This window comes from Macadamia integrifolia, chromosome 2, assembly GCF_013358625.1.
Source record: "Macadamia integrifolia cultivar HAES 741 chromosome 2, SCU_Mint_v3, whole genome shotgun sequence".
Classification (NCBI taxonomy): Eukaryota; Viridiplantae; Streptophyta; class Magnoliopsida; order Proteales; family Proteaceae; genus Macadamia; species Macadamia integrifolia.
This window is the reverse complement of record NC_056558.1, coordinates 32,659,411-32,676,397: the sequence shown is the minus strand read 5'-3', so window position 1 is coordinate 32,676,397 and position 16,987 is coordinate 32,659,411. Positions and strand designations below refer to the sequence as shown.

The following is a 16,987-nucleotide window of genomic DNA, read 5'->3' as shown; positions in this document are numbered from 1 at the left end:
CCAATTTGGGATTCACAGTTGGGGCTTTTGCTGTAGGAGACTGTATTAAGTGCTCACAAGCAATTCCCTACCTTTTATTTCACTTCTGTACTCTCGTACCCTTAACCGACTCCTATTTTAATTAAATTCATAATTTAGGGTTAGAGTTTACCTTCCCGACAAGTTTCGGGTGAGCAGGAGGGTCCACCATCAGTCGTATGACCTATGTTCCAGCTCCCAAATATGGCAGCAACATAGCAACACCTAGGAGTAGCAGACGCAGCATCACCAGTGCACTGGTGTGCACAACAGTAGCAGCCGCAAGCAGTAACAGCAGCAACAATTCCAGCAACAGTTGCAGCAGCAGGGCAATAGCAGTTGCGCTGTAGTAGCTTCAATCTGTCCTTCTTCCTTCTTCTCTTCCTTTTGTTTTCTTCTCTCTAGTTCTTGTATTCTCAGCAACAAAAGAAAGAGAGAAACGGTCAACCTTTCTCTGTTTATAAGCTAAACAGACCTTAGGTTCTGTTTGGCAAAAGTACTTTTATAAAAAAAATCTATTGCCAAAAGTATTTTTATAAAAATCTCTTTTCCCCTCTTTTAAACTTAAATAACTTTTCAAAGAAAATAGGTTTCAACATGAAACCAACTGCATTAGAACCCTTGATCATGCCTTAATCCATGGTGGGAATGGGTAAAATAACCTTACAAAGTATTGGGGCCCACAGGGAAAAAAAATTCAATTTTCTAGGCATTCTGCCTAAGATATTTCACCTTATGTGGGACCTTCCCCGCACATGTAAGCCACCTAGATCTAGTACCCATTCATCTCCTTTGCCTGTCTCCCATTCTAAACAGCTATACCTAATTATACGCAACTGTTCAACTATGCATCTATAGTTTCTACATTTACTTTTATCCCTTTATATTTCTAAGTTAATTTTCACCTCTAGGACTAAGGGGTTTTTAAACCCAACTATACCTGGGTTTTTAAATCGAGGAAGGAGATGAAGCTCATCTCCTTCCTCCTTGTATAAGTTGTAAGTTTTCAATAAGAAAATTGCAATTACAATGAAAGTTCAAATATATTTTGAGTTTCGGTATCATCTCACTAATAACAACTCCAAAGAGTAAAAATTCTTAGGAAACCTCAATATTTGTGAAATTTGGCCTAATCACTCTTATATTGACCAAGTGCATGTAGGTATATGATTCCTGAAGACTAAAAGCCACAAAAAATAAAAGTCGATAGATAAACTTAAATTTAAATATTTTAGAATTGTATGAGTTATAGGTAAGAGATATATCTTTTGGAATTTACAACCGAGATAGATGTGGAGAGCTTGAAGCGTCATTCGGCTAATTTTCAAAGTGTTCGTCTTCGAGTGGTGTTGCTGGGTGTGTTATATAGTTGTGAAGATTTGACACCACAATTGCACTAGTCTGGTTGGAGTTCTATAAGAGACTCTTTTTCTGCGATGTTGACGAAGAACATAATGGAGACAAAACCAGAAAATCCAAATAATACATATTACCACAGTTTACCGCTTAGTTAGAACCTACAAACCATAGATAAAAAACTGGCCCGAAGGGTGACCCTGGGAAGAAGGCTCCGATGCCTAAATTAGTATTCTGATAAAAATATAATGGAGAGTAGGCTGAGCTTTGAGTGTTCTGAGTGTCGTACCCTAAAAATCAGTTTAAGTCTTCTTATATAGTGGTCTGTGACTCTTCCCATCGGCTGGCTGGTTGATATCCTTGCTGATTTGGACTCGTGAGCTTTTGATGGAGCGATCACCATATGAGCTTAGGTGGTAGATCTTATATATGACAAGTACACTCAATAACTTAAAAGAGCTTCAAATAATATGAAAAGTACTCTCAAGGTTATCTCAGGTTGACGCCTTGCAGTGTGAAGCCCGGGTGGTTCTTCTACGTGTTTTCTTCTTTTATTCTCAAGGTCTACTACTGCCAACAATCCAGGTATTTATTATTTCAAGTTCTGTCAGAAATCCCTGTTGAAATAGCAATCGACCTCTACTATTGGTATTAGTTCCTGCCGTCAGTTTGCTCTCAAATTTTTATTGATTGTTCTCCCATACTCCACTAAGGATCGATCCAAACTTGGGCTGTTTCTGTTAGCCATTAGTGAGATATTCAAAATCTCCATGTTCCTGCTGTGACTGATGTTATACTATTGTCTTAAGACTGTGGATCATTATTACTGCTGATTTGAACCTCTAAGAGTCATCTGAAGTTCCTGTTTATGTTTATTTAATTACTACTGTTCTGTCCTAATCAATAATGATGGTCTGGATCGATGGACTGCTGAATTATTAATGTTTTTCTGATTTGTTGTTGCTAGTACATTGGGTACTTGGTTTGTTCTTTGGATTACAAGTTCCTGGAGTTTTGGGTCTAGTTTTGGTATCAAATCTAGTCCTACATTAGTCTCTAAACCCCCCTCTATTTCTCTAATTTCTTCTTTGGGATGGAAATCCCAGCTCTGGGTTGGTATTCCCACACTTTTAAAGTTTATAACCAATTTTTGGGCGACTGAAAAGATGAAGTATAGGTCTGAACCCTACTCAATTTACAAATCTAGCATGTCTACAACACTCATTTCATCTCTGAAATTGGGTTTCTAGCTCGGGGATGAAAATCCCATGCATACAAAACAAAAAACCCATTTATAGGTTGCTGTGGAGACAAGTCCAAGTCCTAAATTTATAGAGAATTGCATGCATGTATACCTCTACAGTCTCTGCAGGTTGAATCAGCACAAATCCCAAAGATGCAGTCCACAATTCCCAATTTTGGGTGGCTACATGCTTAGGAAATGGTTGTTAATACCTATGACCATGCAAGTACCCTACTGTACTGCAAAAATAGGGATGGTACTCTTACCTTTTGCTTGTATTTACAGCACAAAATGTAGGTACAACAGCATGAAAGCAGCACCATACACAGCAGCCCCCATACAGACTTGGACAGTAGCTGGGCAGCCCTTATTCTTCTCTTCCTGTTCTTCTTCTTCTTCTACTCCTCTTCTCCTTTCCTTCTCCACCGAATTTAGTAGGATGAAATGGGAGACATGAGAGGATAGAATCTTTTATATACTGGTTAACTTAAACCAATTGGGCCTATTTGGCTTGGGGGCTTTTAAAATTAAATTGAATAAATCCTTTATACTGCTATGTGGGCCTACCTGATGCTTTGCATGTCAGGTGCTATAAGACTAGTATACGATGCCCTATCAGCCTATGGGACTGATTGGTCAATGCTCGTAAGGCAGTGGGCCCCACATCAAATTAATGCAATTTCTACAGTTCATCACCACCCCTTTGCCAAGCAACCAGCCCAACTGTCCTTAGTGCATTGCTATGATCTGGCACCCAAGGCAAGCAGCTGTTTTTGGACACAGGGTGTCACAAATACATAGGTAAATAAATATAAGTTTCCTATTTATTCATACACACTAACATTAGAGCACATGCAAATAGTTTCCAAGTTACCTGCATTATCTCTTCCATCCCATGGGCATAGTGCAACCCCCCTTGTTCAAATCCATTCCCTTTACCTAAGGTTTCCAGTTGGATTTCATTAATCTGAACTGACTATCTAGTGACAGCAAAGGAAGACTATTGAAAATGGAAACCATTCAAGAAAACAGCATATATGAATTAGCGATAAAGAATTGTGTGAGATGCTAAAATTGCTTCCAAAATTAACAGTGGGATAAATGCATAAATCTGGGATTCAATAGAAAAAACCTGTTCAGACCAAAGTAATAATTTCTTGATCATATAAAACCTGCACCTAGTTTATATTTCCAGTTATGAGTTATTTATAGTTCAACAATATTTGTATGAAAATATTCCCTTTAGTGACCAAGCCACCCCCCAACCCTTTTTCTTTTTTCCTTTTTGAGTTATGACAACTTTAACAACAAACCCAAGATGTTAAGTCAGTAACCAGTGACATACTATAACAAATAGAGAAAATGGAATTTATTTCAAGCCCATTGTTAAACACAGTATGTGGTGGTGTACCCCTTTTGATAGATGTGGAGAAGATAAAGCTCCTAGAGTCCTGGTTCCTCTACACTTCGCATAAACACAAACATAGACACAACATACTATTGCTTTTCTGAATATTTATAGAGCATTTGGTTCTTTTCAACTCTTTTCTTCTTTTTTTCCCTTTAGTAAGAATAGATTTTCCAACTCGAGATTTTCAAGAATCCACATGTTTCCTAAATCAGTTATGGGCTTGGTGAGAATTTAATCTTATAAGCCTGCTCACTGTACCTACTAGATCTAATTGAATTTAACCCTATAAGCATGCTCACTTTACCTATTAGTTCCAGTTAAACTTTGAAACAAATGAATCATATGTAGTTCAACAATATAGCTCACAGTTCCACCGATATTAGTATCACAAAGAATTGAAAAAATGTTACTAGTGCCCGGAACATACAACATCCTTCTCCAGTAACTATCTGAACCGAGTAATACTCCACCTTCCTCAATGCCGGAGAAGCGCAGTACCTTCCTCAATGCCAGAGAAGCTCCACCACTGCTAATAGAATGATGCAGAAAAAAAAAGAAGTTAAATGTAAGGAGGTATTTAGGCTTACATTATATTAGCCGTCCTTAAAAAACATTTGAGGAAGAAACATTTCATAAAGGAATAACTTACAGAGATGATCCTATTATAGCAAAGAACTGATGACTGTCACTTCCGAGGAATGCTGAAGAACATGTAACCAATTTTAAACTCGATATCGGAACAACATGTGATGAAAGTAGTTCAAATTCTACAAGTCCATCCTTTAGCTGCCTCAGAAGAATCTATGCAATAAGTATCAGAGTAATGGATCCAATAACATTAACAAGGCACAAAAGACGTTGGGGAAGCTGGTAAGGGTTTAAATATAAACTATAGAAAACAAATAATGGAGAGCAAAGAGAAATTCTGGAACTTTACTGTGGGTTTCTGAGATTAGGGATTACTATTTGAAAGCTTACCCACATGGATAAGCACCACTAATATAAGATACTAGTAAAAAGAATGAAGGAACAGTTACAGACTGATAAAGTGAGGGTGTTCAAATTTCTAAATAGCCTTTCTGCTACCTTAGGCTGCATTTGGTTGTATTCTTGGAATGCATCTCAGGTCAGCAATGAATTTAAAAATCCACACCAAACGCAACCTTGCTGATGTGTACTCGTGAGCTTTTGATTGAGCGATCACCATCTGAGCTGAGGTGGCAGATCTCATATTTGAAAAGTACACTAAATAACTTAAAAGAGCTGGAATTATATGAAAAGTACTCTCAGTAACTCAAAAGTCGTGCAAATTATATGACAAATAATCTCAGTAAATTAAGAAGGTCTAGCAAAAATACTTATACGAACATTGCAGAATTTGTATTTGTTTGTATCTTGATATGAAATAGTTGAGTCATAAATTTTAGAATAAACATGTTCTTCAATTGCCTATCGGATGGACCAAGATAAGAAATAAGTAAAAGAGAGGTAAGTATAGACAGAATATTATAGTATACGAATAGGGCCTCCTAGCACAATAAAATAAATATTTTCACCCCTAAATGAGAGAAGTACATATCATACACTTAAAGTCTACCAATAATGGAATTATAATGTTAAATTCAGTTAGAGTCAACCATAAACAAATAACTAAACAATGTTGTGAAATAGAAGTACAAAAAAAAAATTATACAAACTATACAATCAATTAGGGTCTACGAAATAATACATAGCTAAACAATATTGAGCGGAGCAAAAATACAAAGAAATATAATACAAGCGATGACGTCGTTGGGGTAAGTGGCTGGTTAGAAGGTGGCAAAGAGAAAGGAGATGAGGCAACAAGAAGAAAAGTGGTTAGTTAGAAAATTGTAAGTTATAAGTTTTCAATAAGAAAAGTGCAATTACTATAAGAGTTCAAACATATTTTGAGTTTCGGTATCATTTTGCTAATTTCAACTCTAAAGAGTAAAAATTCTTAAGAAACCTTAATATTTATGAATTTTGTTCTAATCACTCTCATATTGACCAAGAGAATGTATGATTCATGATGACTAACATCCACAAAAATATAGAAGCCGATAGGTAAATTTGAATTTAAATATTTTAAAATTATATGAGTGATAGGTAAGAGACATATCTGTTAGGATTTTCAAACGGGACAGATGTGGAGAGCTTGAAGCTTCATTTGGCTAATTTTCAAAGTGTTTGTCTTCGAGTGGTGTTACTGGGTGTGTTATATAGTTGTGAAAATTTGACACCACAATTACACTAGTCTCGTTAGAGCTCTATAAAAGGCTCTCTTGCTGTGATGTTGAGGAATAACATAATGGAGACAAAACTAAAAAAGTCAAATAATATATGTTACTGCAGTTTACCGCTCAGTTAGAACTTGCAAACCATAGATAAGAAACTGGCCTAGAGGGTGACCCTGGGAAGAAGGCTCCGATGCCTAAGTATTCTGATAAAAATAGAACGGAGAGTAGGCCGAGCTCTGAGTGTTCTGAGTGTCATACCATAAAAATCAATTTAAGTCTTCTTTATGCAGTGGTCTGTGGCTCTTCCCATTGGCTGGCTGGTTGTTATCCTTACTGATTTGGACTCATGAGCTTTTGATGGAGCGATCACCAAAGGAGCTAAGGTGGTAGATCTCATATATGATAAGTACACTCAATAACATAAAAGAGCTATAAATAATATGAAAAGTACTCTCAGTAACTTAAAAACGTGCAAATTATTATATAACAAGTAAGCCCAATAACTTAAAAAGATCTAGCAATAATACTTGTTGTAGGATTTGTATCCAATCTGATACCACTCAATTTGCACATTGTCCAGCAGCCAATTTTCTTTACCATATGCATATCTTTCCTTACCACTTGTCGATAGTCATTTTAGGTCTGCCCCTACCTCTTTTAGAACCCTTTATTTGGATTCGGTCACTTTTCTAAACTATGGCATATATAGGTCTACGTGGAATATGACCATACCACCTCAACTGGCTCTCATGGAACTTGTCCCAAGTCAGTGCGAGCCCCACTTTATTTCTCATGCAATTCCTTAATTTATCCCTCCTAGTCTTGCCGCACATCACATGAAACATCGTAATTTCTATTACACCCAGAGATGAGGATCCCATATAACATTCTCATCTCTACTACACGTAACACCCTCATCTCTGGGTGTAGCAGAGATGAGGATGTTACAAGGGATATGCGAAAAGACTAGGAGGGATAAGTAACTAATGTATGAATTAGAGACTAAGTGCGGGTCACACCAATTCAGTATAAGCTCCATGAGAGCCGGTTGAGGTGGTATGGTCATATTCTAGAGAGACCTATGGATGCCTTAGTATTCATGTATTTAAGTCATATTATGGTGTTTAACCATGTATTTGATTCATATTATGTGAAATTACTTAATTTATTTGGGTATTTCTCCTTTTGTTCCCTTTTATGATATTACTGCGTTATCGTTTTTATTTACGCATAACTATAATAGGAAATAGTTAGAGTAAATTATTTAGTTTACATCCGTTTATAAGGTTCATGTGCATATATTTGTGGATTATGTTAAATACTTGTTCTAATTTATATTTAGATATTTAGCCATTATATTTATGGTATTACAAAAAATACTTTCTTGTGCATTTAAATTATGGACAAGTCCAAGTCCTAAATTTACAAAGAACTGCATGCATGTATACCTCTACAGTCTCTGCAGGTTGAATCGGCACAAATCCCAAACATGTAGTCCACATTCCCAATTTTGGGTGGCTGCATGCTTGGGAAATGGCTGCTAATACCTCTGATCATGCAAGTACCCTACTGTACAGAAAAAATAGGGATGGTACTTTTACCTTTTGCTTGTATTTACAGCACAAAATGTAGGTACAACAGCATGAAAGCAACACCATAGACAGCAGGCCCCATACAGACTTTGACAGCAGCTGGGCAGCCCTTATTCTTCTCTTCCTGCTCTTCTTCTTCTTCTTCTTCTTCTCTTCTTCTCCTTTCCTTCTCCACCGAATTTAGTAGGACGAAATGGGAGAAATGAGAGGATAGAATCCTTTATATACGGGTTAACTTAAACCACTAAGGCCTGTTTGGCTTGGGGCTTTTAAAATTAAATTGAATAAATCCTTTATACTGCTATGTGGGCCTACCTGATGCTTTGCATGTTAGGTGCTATAAGACCAGTATAAGATGCCCTATCAGCCTATGGGACTGATTGGTCCAGGCCCGTAAGGCAGTGGGCTCCACATCAAATTAATGCAATTTCTGCAGTGTGTCACCGCCCCTTTGCCAAGCAACCAGCCCAGCTGTCCTTAGTGCACTGCTATGATCTGGCACCAGAGGGAAGCAGCTATGTTTGGGCATAGGGTGTCACAAATGCATAGGAAAATATATATAAGTTTCTTATTCATTCATACACACTAACATTAGAGCACATGCAAATAGTTTCCAAGTTACCTACATTATCTCTTCCTTCCCATTGGCTAAGTGCAACCCCCCCCCTTGTTCAAATCCATTCCTTTTACCTAATGGTTCCAGTTGGATTTCATTAATCTGAACCGACTATCTAGTGACAGCGAAGGAAGACTACTGAAAATGGAAGCCATTCAAGAATATAACAGATATGAATAAGTGAAAATGCATTGTGTGAGATACTCAGTATTGCTTCCAAAATTAACAGTGCGATAAATGCATAAATCTGGGATGCAATAGAAAAAACCTGTTCAGACCAAAGTTATAAGTTCTTGATCATATAAAACCTGCACCTACTTTATATTTCCAGTTATGAATTATTTATAGTTCAACGATATTTGCATGAAAATATTAAAGTCGAGCATGAGTTCCTATTTCCTTCCCTTTAATCCCCCAAGCCACCCACCTTACCCTTTTTCTTTTTTCCTTTTTGAGTCATGACAACTTTAACAACAAACCCAGGCTGTTAAACAAAGTATGTGGTGGTGTACCCCCTTTGATAGATGTGGAGAAGATAAAGCTCCTAGAGTCCTAATTCATCTACAGTTCGCATAACCATAAACAAAGACACAAAGTACTACTGCTTTTCAGAATATTTATAGAGCATTTGGTTATTTTCAACACTTTTCTTCTTTTTTTCGCTGTAGTAAGAATTGGTTTTCCAACTCGATATTGTCAAGAATCCACATGTTTCTTAAATTAGTTCTGGGCTCGATGAGAATTTAATCTTATAAGCCTGCTCACTGTACCTACTAGATCTGATTGAATTTAACCCTAAGCATGCTCACTGTACCTACTTGTTCCAGTTAAACTTTGAAATAAATGAATCAGATGTAGTTCAACAATATAGCTCACATTTCCACCGATATCAGTATCGCAAAGAATTGAAAAAATGTTACCAGTGCCCAGGGTATACAACATCCTTCCCCAGTAACTATCTGAACCAAGTAATGCTCCACCTTCCTCAATGTCAGAGAAGCTCCACCACTGCAGATAGAATGATGCAGACAAAAAAAAAAGAGTTAAATCTAAGGAGGTATTTAGGCTTACATTATATTAGTTGTCCTTAAAAAACATTTGAGGAAGAAACATTTCATAAAGGAAGAACTTACAGAGATGATCCTGTTCTAGCAAAGAACTGATGACTGTCACTTTCGAGGAACGTTGAAGAACATGTAACCAATTTTATACTTGAAATCGGAGCGACATGTGATGAAATGAGTTCAAATTCTGCAAGGCCATCCTTCAGCTGCCCCAGAAGAATCTATGCAATAAGTATCGAGTAATGAAACCAATAACATAAACCAGGCAGAAAAGATGTTGGGGAAGCTAATAAGGGTTTAAATACAAACTATAGAAAATAAAATAATGAAGAGTAAAGAGAAATTCTAGAACTGTACTGTGGGTTTCTGAGATTAGGGATTACCATTTGAAAGCTTACTAGCCATGGATAAGCACCACTAATGTAAGATATTGGTAAGAAAAATGAGGGAACTAAATAGCCTTTCTGCTACCTTAGGCTACATATGGCTGTATTCTTGGAATGCATCTCAGGTCAACAATGAATTTAGAATTCCACACCAAACGTAACCTTCATTACAGATAAAAAACATGATTTTGAGTTGAGGTCCTTATGGCGTGGGATACCCTTTTGTATTAGGTGAAGTACTGACTCTCTGTAATTACTAGATCCATTATGTTTTGGTCAAACCTTTTTTTATAAATTATAATTTTCAATAATAAAATTACAATTACGATGAATGTTCAACCATATATTGAGTTTTGGTATTATTACTCTAGTTTCGACCCTAAAGAGTAAAATTTCCTAAGAAACCTCAATATTTGAGAATTTTTGCTGAATCAATCTCATATTGACTAAGTGCGTGTAGGAATATGATCCCTAGTGACTAAGAGCTACAAAATAATAGAAGCCGATACATAAACTTAAATTTAAATGTGATGAAATTATATGAGTAATAGGTTAGAGACATATCTGTTGGGATTTTCAGACGAGACAGATGTGGAAGCGTCATTCAATTAATTTTTAAAGTGCTCATCTTCGAGTGTTCGGCTAATGTTGCAGAAGTTTCTGGCTCAGTTAGAACCTGCAAACCATAGATAAGGAATTAGCTCAGAGGGTAACCCTGGGAAGAAGGCTCTAATGCCTAAGTCAGTATTCTGATAAAAATGAAAGGGATAGTAGGCAGAGCTCGGAGTGTTCTGAGTGTCTTACCCTAAAAATTAGTTTAAGTCTTCTTTATATTGTGGTCGGTGACTTTTCCTAGTGGTTGGCTGGTTGACATCCTTGTTGATGTGTACTCGTGAGCTTTGATTGAGCGATCACCATCTGAGCTGAGGTGGCAGATCTCATACACTCAATAAATTAAAAGAGCTGCAATTATATGAAAAGTACTCCTAATAACTTAAAAGTCATGTAAGTTATATGACAAATAATCTCAGTAACTTAAGAAGGTCTAGCAATAATATTTATAAAAATGTTGCAGGGTTTCTATCTGTTTGTATCTTGATATGAAATAATTGAGTCAGAGACAGTTTAGAATAAATATGTTCTTCAAATTACCTATCGGACGGACCAAGATAAGAAATAAGTAAGAGAGAGGTAAGTATAGACAGAATATTATAGCATAGGAATAGGGTCTCCTAGCATAATAAAATAAATATTTTCACTCATAAATGAGCAAAGTACCTATTATACACTTGAAGTCTGCTAATGATGGAATTATAATGTTAAATTCAGGTGGAGTCAACTATAAACAAATAGCTAAACAATGTTGTGAAGCAGAAGTATATAAAAAAAAATAATGATACAAATCATACAATCAATTAGGGTCTACGAATTAACACATAGCTAAACAATGTTGAGCGTAGCAAAAATATAAAGAAATATAATACAAATGATGAGGTAGTTGGGGTAGGTGGCTGATTCAAAGGTGGCAAGGAGGAAGGAGATGAGGCAACAAGGAGGAAAGTGGCTGGTTAGAATCTCACACCCTGCCTCAAATTTGGCCAAGGTATGTGGCACTGGATACCCACTTCTAGTCAGCCTAGCCCTCAAGGATCATAGATACAGTACCTTAATTTCACAAATGCCATCAAGATCACAACTAAGATCAGAGTATGTTAATAAAATCATATAAATAACACTGGTGATGTATTAAAATGATAACTTAAAAATATACCAAATTTATTTGTTGACAAACCATAGGTGTAATATTTACCTCTTACATATAACTTCAACGTATATTAAAAAAAATTACCGAAAAACAATAATGAAATCCATCAGCAACCTAGTGTCTTATAAACACGAGCCTCACAACCACCACCAAAGTCTAATCCTACTTCAGCACCGGCTCCACCATCTAAAAATAGTAATTAACGAGGGGTAAGCTTCCCAAGCCCAGTGAGGGGAGTGCATACAAGCACACACAACATCATGGAACCAATATACACTCTCAGTAATATCACAGATGCACAACCACATGATCAATATTATTTATATTTATCTATTCTAATTACTAAGTCTCAATACATATCGGTATAAGTGTTATAAGCAGGATAAGTGGCATCCCCTTCCCAGTATGTCGACCTCAAAGATACAAGCTAGCTGGAAGCTGGAGTCAGTTAGTCCTGGTAAGAACCTCGGTCCCCCAGCTAACCCCTAAATAGTAGCCCCTGACATCCATGGTCCCAGAATCCCACACCATCATCGTGGCCCCCATGCTGTCCGATAGTCATGCGTACAATATGTTGTACCATGTTTTTCCCTCTCAGAATATAGTACGCCGTATCTGGGTATAGTAGTCCTCCAAGACCTAACACCGAGTGGGATTAGCCAATACCTTACACCCTATTGGTAAGGGGTTATAGCACTGGGATGTGATCCTAGCCATATACATCTACATGCATCTATAGCATTCATAACACCTATAGCATCCAATCGCATATATGTGGTCACAACTGTAACACTGACCTCTGAGCCCACGGTACCGAAAAGAACCTCGGCCACACTGTGCCTCAGACCGTCAATATTACAACCATCATCACACAACTAACATACTACACATCCACAAAACCTCGATCACATGAAAGTCGGTAAAAACATACAACATGTGAAATATATAATTTTATATAAAATAAATCCATAACATGGTAATCATCACATTCCACATGAGCAAGAAAACATTCAAATATATATGAAACACTTCACAAAATAAAACAAACACTCACTCGCCTTATTTTCTCAATCTGGTGTCCTTTCGCTGAATTCCCGATCACATGTATCCTTATCGGGTACATTTCAGGTTCCTAATTGATAAATTTTCATTAAATTTAGTTTTAATTTTAATAATCATTTACATTATTTACTTTTTAACCCTTAGTTGGATTCCAATATTAGAACCCATAGTCAGTTGATAAGAAACATATTAACCTCAAGTCAGTATTCTTTTTCAACTGACAAACTAATATTCCAATTCATCTCCCTAGGTCTCTGTAGGTCTATCATGTAACCCACATAGTCTTAAAGCTTCTTTTTAATCCATTATAATAGACCCACAGGAATTTGGCCCATACTCACCTAACTGGATATGTCTGTACTGCCCTTCATGCATGAGTGTACTTGGATAAAATTTCCAAGCATAGATAGGGCACTACTGACATTTCACAACCCATTATGTTCCATAACATTTACTTTCTCTTTTTAAGTCATAAGGCATGCCCTCACGTGGTCTAACCATTACTAGGTAGATTGAAGTATACCTGTACAAGCCACAAGTTACAACCGTCACAATTCTCTAACATCCATATTCTGTTTGGTCCAAACCGGTTGGCTGGTTCCCTTTGTAGAATAGGCCATTTACAGCCTACCAATGCTACCTCTCTTTGTAGAACTATGCCAGGCAGTTCCCAACAGCTGTAATGTATCCAACCCCTTCCAAATAATTTTTTTACACCCTATTAGTCAATTTCTCATTTCAAATTGGGTCTCTAAGCACTATATTAAATCAATTGGGTCTCAATTTAACTCAATTTACTCCCTAAGTATGTCTACTAATTATACTGTCTATCCCTGGGCAATATTGGAGTCATGTGTGGGCAATTCCCACCACCAATTTCACCCAATTTAATTTAATTATGAAAAGCCCTATGATTTAGGGTTTTAGGGACAGTCTAATAGCTATTTTGGTTCCAATTTGGGTTTCACAGTTAGGGCTTTTGCTGTAGGAGACAGTATTAAGTGCTCACAAGAAATTCCCTACCTTTAATTTCACTTTTGTACTCTCGTACCCTTAACCGACTCCTATTTTAGTTAAATTAATAATTTGGGGTTAGGGTTTACCTTCCTAACAGGTTTCGGGTGAGCCGGAGGGTCCAACATCAGCCATATGACCTATGTTCTAGCTCCCAAATATGGTAACAATATAGCAGCACCTGAGAGTATGCAGCAGTAGTAGTCACAGCACCACCAGCTACACTGGTGTACACAGCAGCAGCAGCCGTAGGCAGTAACAATAGTAGTCGGGCAGTAGCAGCTGCAGGGCAGCAGTAGCTTCCTTCCATCATTTTTCCTTCTTCTTCTCTTCCTTTTCTTTTCTTCTCTCTGGTTCTTGTATTCTCAGCAACAAAAGAAAGGGAGAAATAGTTGAACTTTCTCTTTTTATAAGCTAAGCAGACCTTAGGGTCAGTTTGGCAAAAGTACTTTTATAAAAAAAAATCTATTGGAAAAAGTACTTTTATAAAAATCTATTTTTCCCTCTTTTAAACTTAAATAAATTTTCAAAGAAAATAGTTACAACATGAAACCAACTGCATTAGAACCCTTGATCATACCTTAATCTATGGTGGGAATGGGTAAAATAACCCTGCAAAGTATTGGGGCCCACAGGGAAAAAATTCAATTTTTTTGGCATTCTGCCCAAGATATTTCACCTTATATGGGACCTTCCCCACACATGTAAGCCACCTAGATCTAGTGCCCATTCATTTCTCTTGCCTGTCTCCCCTTTTACATAGTTGTACCTAACTGTACGCATTTGTTCAACTGTGCATCTACAGTTTCTGCTTCTACTTTTATCCCTTTATCTTTCTAAGTTAATTTTCACCTCTAGGACTGAGGGGTTTTTAAATCCAGGGTGTTATATAGAAGGCAACTAGGATGAGAGTTCAAACATATTTTGAGTTTCAATATCATTTCGCTAATTTTAACACCAAAGAGTAAAAATTCTTAAGAAACCTCAATATTTATGAATTTTGGCCTAATCACTCTCATATTAACCAAGTGCGTGTAGTTATATGATTCCTGACGACGAAGAGCCATAAAAAAATAAAAGCCGATAGATAAATTTATAATTTTTTTAAATTGTATGAGTTATAGGTAAGAGACATATCTGTTAAAATTTTCAACCGAGACAGAAGTAGAGAGCTTGAAGTGTCATTCGGATAATTTTCAAAGTGCTCGTCTTCGAGTGGTGTTACTGGGTGTGTTATGTAGTTATGAAGATTTGACACCACAATTGCACTAGTCTCATTGGGGCTCTATAAGAGGCTCTCTTGCTGCGATGTTGACGAAGAACATAATGGAGACGAAACCAGTAAAGCCAAATAATACATGTTGCTATAGTTTACCGCTCAGTTAGAACCTATAAACCACAGATAAGAAACTGGCCCAGAGGGTGACCCCGGGAAGAAGGCTCCAATGCCTAAGTTAGTATTCTGATAAAAATAGAACAGAGAGTAGGCCGAGCTCTGAGTATTCTGAGTGTCATACCCTAAAAATCAGTTTAAGTCTTCTTTTATAGTGGTATGTGACTTTTCCCCTTGGCTGGCTGGTTGCTAGCCTTACTAATTTGGGCTCGTGAGCTTTTGATGAAGCGATCACCATATGAGCTGAGGTAGCAAATCTCATATATGACAAGTACACTCAACAACTTAAAAGAGCAGTAAATAATATGAAAAGTACCCTCAGTAACTTAAAACACATGCAAATTATATGACAAGTAAGCCCAGTAACTTAGGAAGGTCTAGCAATAATACTTATAAGAACGAACTAGGATTTGTATTCAATCTGATACCAACCAATTTGCGCATCGTCCGGAAGCCAATTTTCCTTACCATATGCATATCTTTCCTTACCACTTGTTGATAGTCATTTTAGGTCTGCCCCTACCTCTTCTAGAACCTATTTGGATTCGGTCAATTTTCCAAACTAGGGCATACATAGGTCTACGTGGAACATGACCATACCACCTCAAGTGGCTCTCATGGAGCTTGTCCCAAGTTGGTGCGAGCCCCACTTTGTTTCTCATGCAATCATTCCTTAATTTATTCCTATGGGTCTTGACGCACATCCAGAATTGAAGTTGATTGTTGTGACTGATGTTATACTATTGTCTGCTATTTGTTGTCTTAAGACTGTGGATCATTATTACTGCTGATTTGAACCTCTAAGAGTCATCTGAAGTTCCTGGTTATTTTTATTTAATTACTACTGTTCTGTCCTAACCAATACTGATGGTCTGGGATCGATGGACTACTGATTTATTATTATTTTGCTGATTTGTTGTTGCTGGTATATTGGGTACTTGGTTGTTCTTTGGTTTACAAGTTCCTACAGTTTTGGGTCTAGTTTGGGTGTCAAATCTAGTCCTACATTAGTCTCTAAACCCCCGCCCCCTCTATATCTCCAATTTCTTCTTTGGGATGGTAGTCCCAGCTCTGGGTTGGTATTCCCACACTTGTAGAGCCTATAACCAATTTGTGGGTGACTGAAAAGATGAAGTATAGGTCTGAACCCTACTCAATTTACAAATTCAGTATGTCTGCAACACTCAATTCATCTCTGAAATTGGGTTTCCAGCTATAGGATGAAAATCCCATGCACGCAAAACCTAAAACCCATTTATATGTGGCTGTAGAGACAAGTCCAAGTCCTAATTTTACAGAGAACTGCATTCATGTATACCTCTACAGTCTCTCCAGGTTGAATCAGCCCAAATCCCAAACATGCAGTCCACAATTCCCAATTTTGGGTGGCTGCATGCTTGGGCAATGGCTGCTAATACCTCTGATCATGCAAGTACCCTACTGTATAGAAAAAATAGGGACGGTACGCTTACCTTTTGCTTGTATTTACAACAGGAAATGCAGGTACAGCACCATAGACAGCAACCCCTATACAGACTTGGACAGCAGCTGGGCAGCCCTTATTCTTCTTTTCCTGTTCTTCTTCTTCTTCTTCTTCTCTTCTTCTCTTCTTCTCCTCTCCTTCTCCACCGAATTTAGTAGGATGAAATGGGAGAAATGAGAGGATAGAATCCTTTATATAGTGGTAAACTTAAACCACTAAGGCCTGTTTGGCTTGGGGCTTTTAAAATTAAATTGAATTAATCCTTTAGACTGCTTTATGGGCATCCCTGATGCTTTGCATGTCAGGTGCAATAAGACCAGTATAAG

At 37.2% G+C, this 16,987-nt stretch overlaps 1 long non-coding RNA gene across 2 annotated transcripts in view; it reads right to left on the bottom strand.

Annotated features, from left to right (window-relative positions):
- The window catches only part of LOC122062647, a 42,850-nt gene that overhangs the window by 3,917 nt on the left and 21,946 nt on the right, over positions 1 to 16,987 (bottom strand). Inside the window, exons 12-17 of one of the 2 annotated variants that reach the window (XR_006135047.1) lie at positions 10,749 to 10,862; positions 9,628 to 10,620; positions 9,415 to 9,502; positions 4,678 to 5,291; positions 4,456 to 4,554; positions 152 to 3,556 (exon numbers count right to left, since the gene is read on the bottom strand). This is a non-coding gene — a long non-coding RNA (uncharacterized LOC122062647). The remainder of the gene's footprint in view (positions 1 to 151; positions 3,557 to 4,455; positions 4,555 to 4,677; positions 5,292 to 9,414; positions 9,503 to 9,627; positions 10,621 to 10,748; positions 10,863 to 16,987) is intronic. The other variant, XR_006135044.1, reaches the window with a different exon arrangement.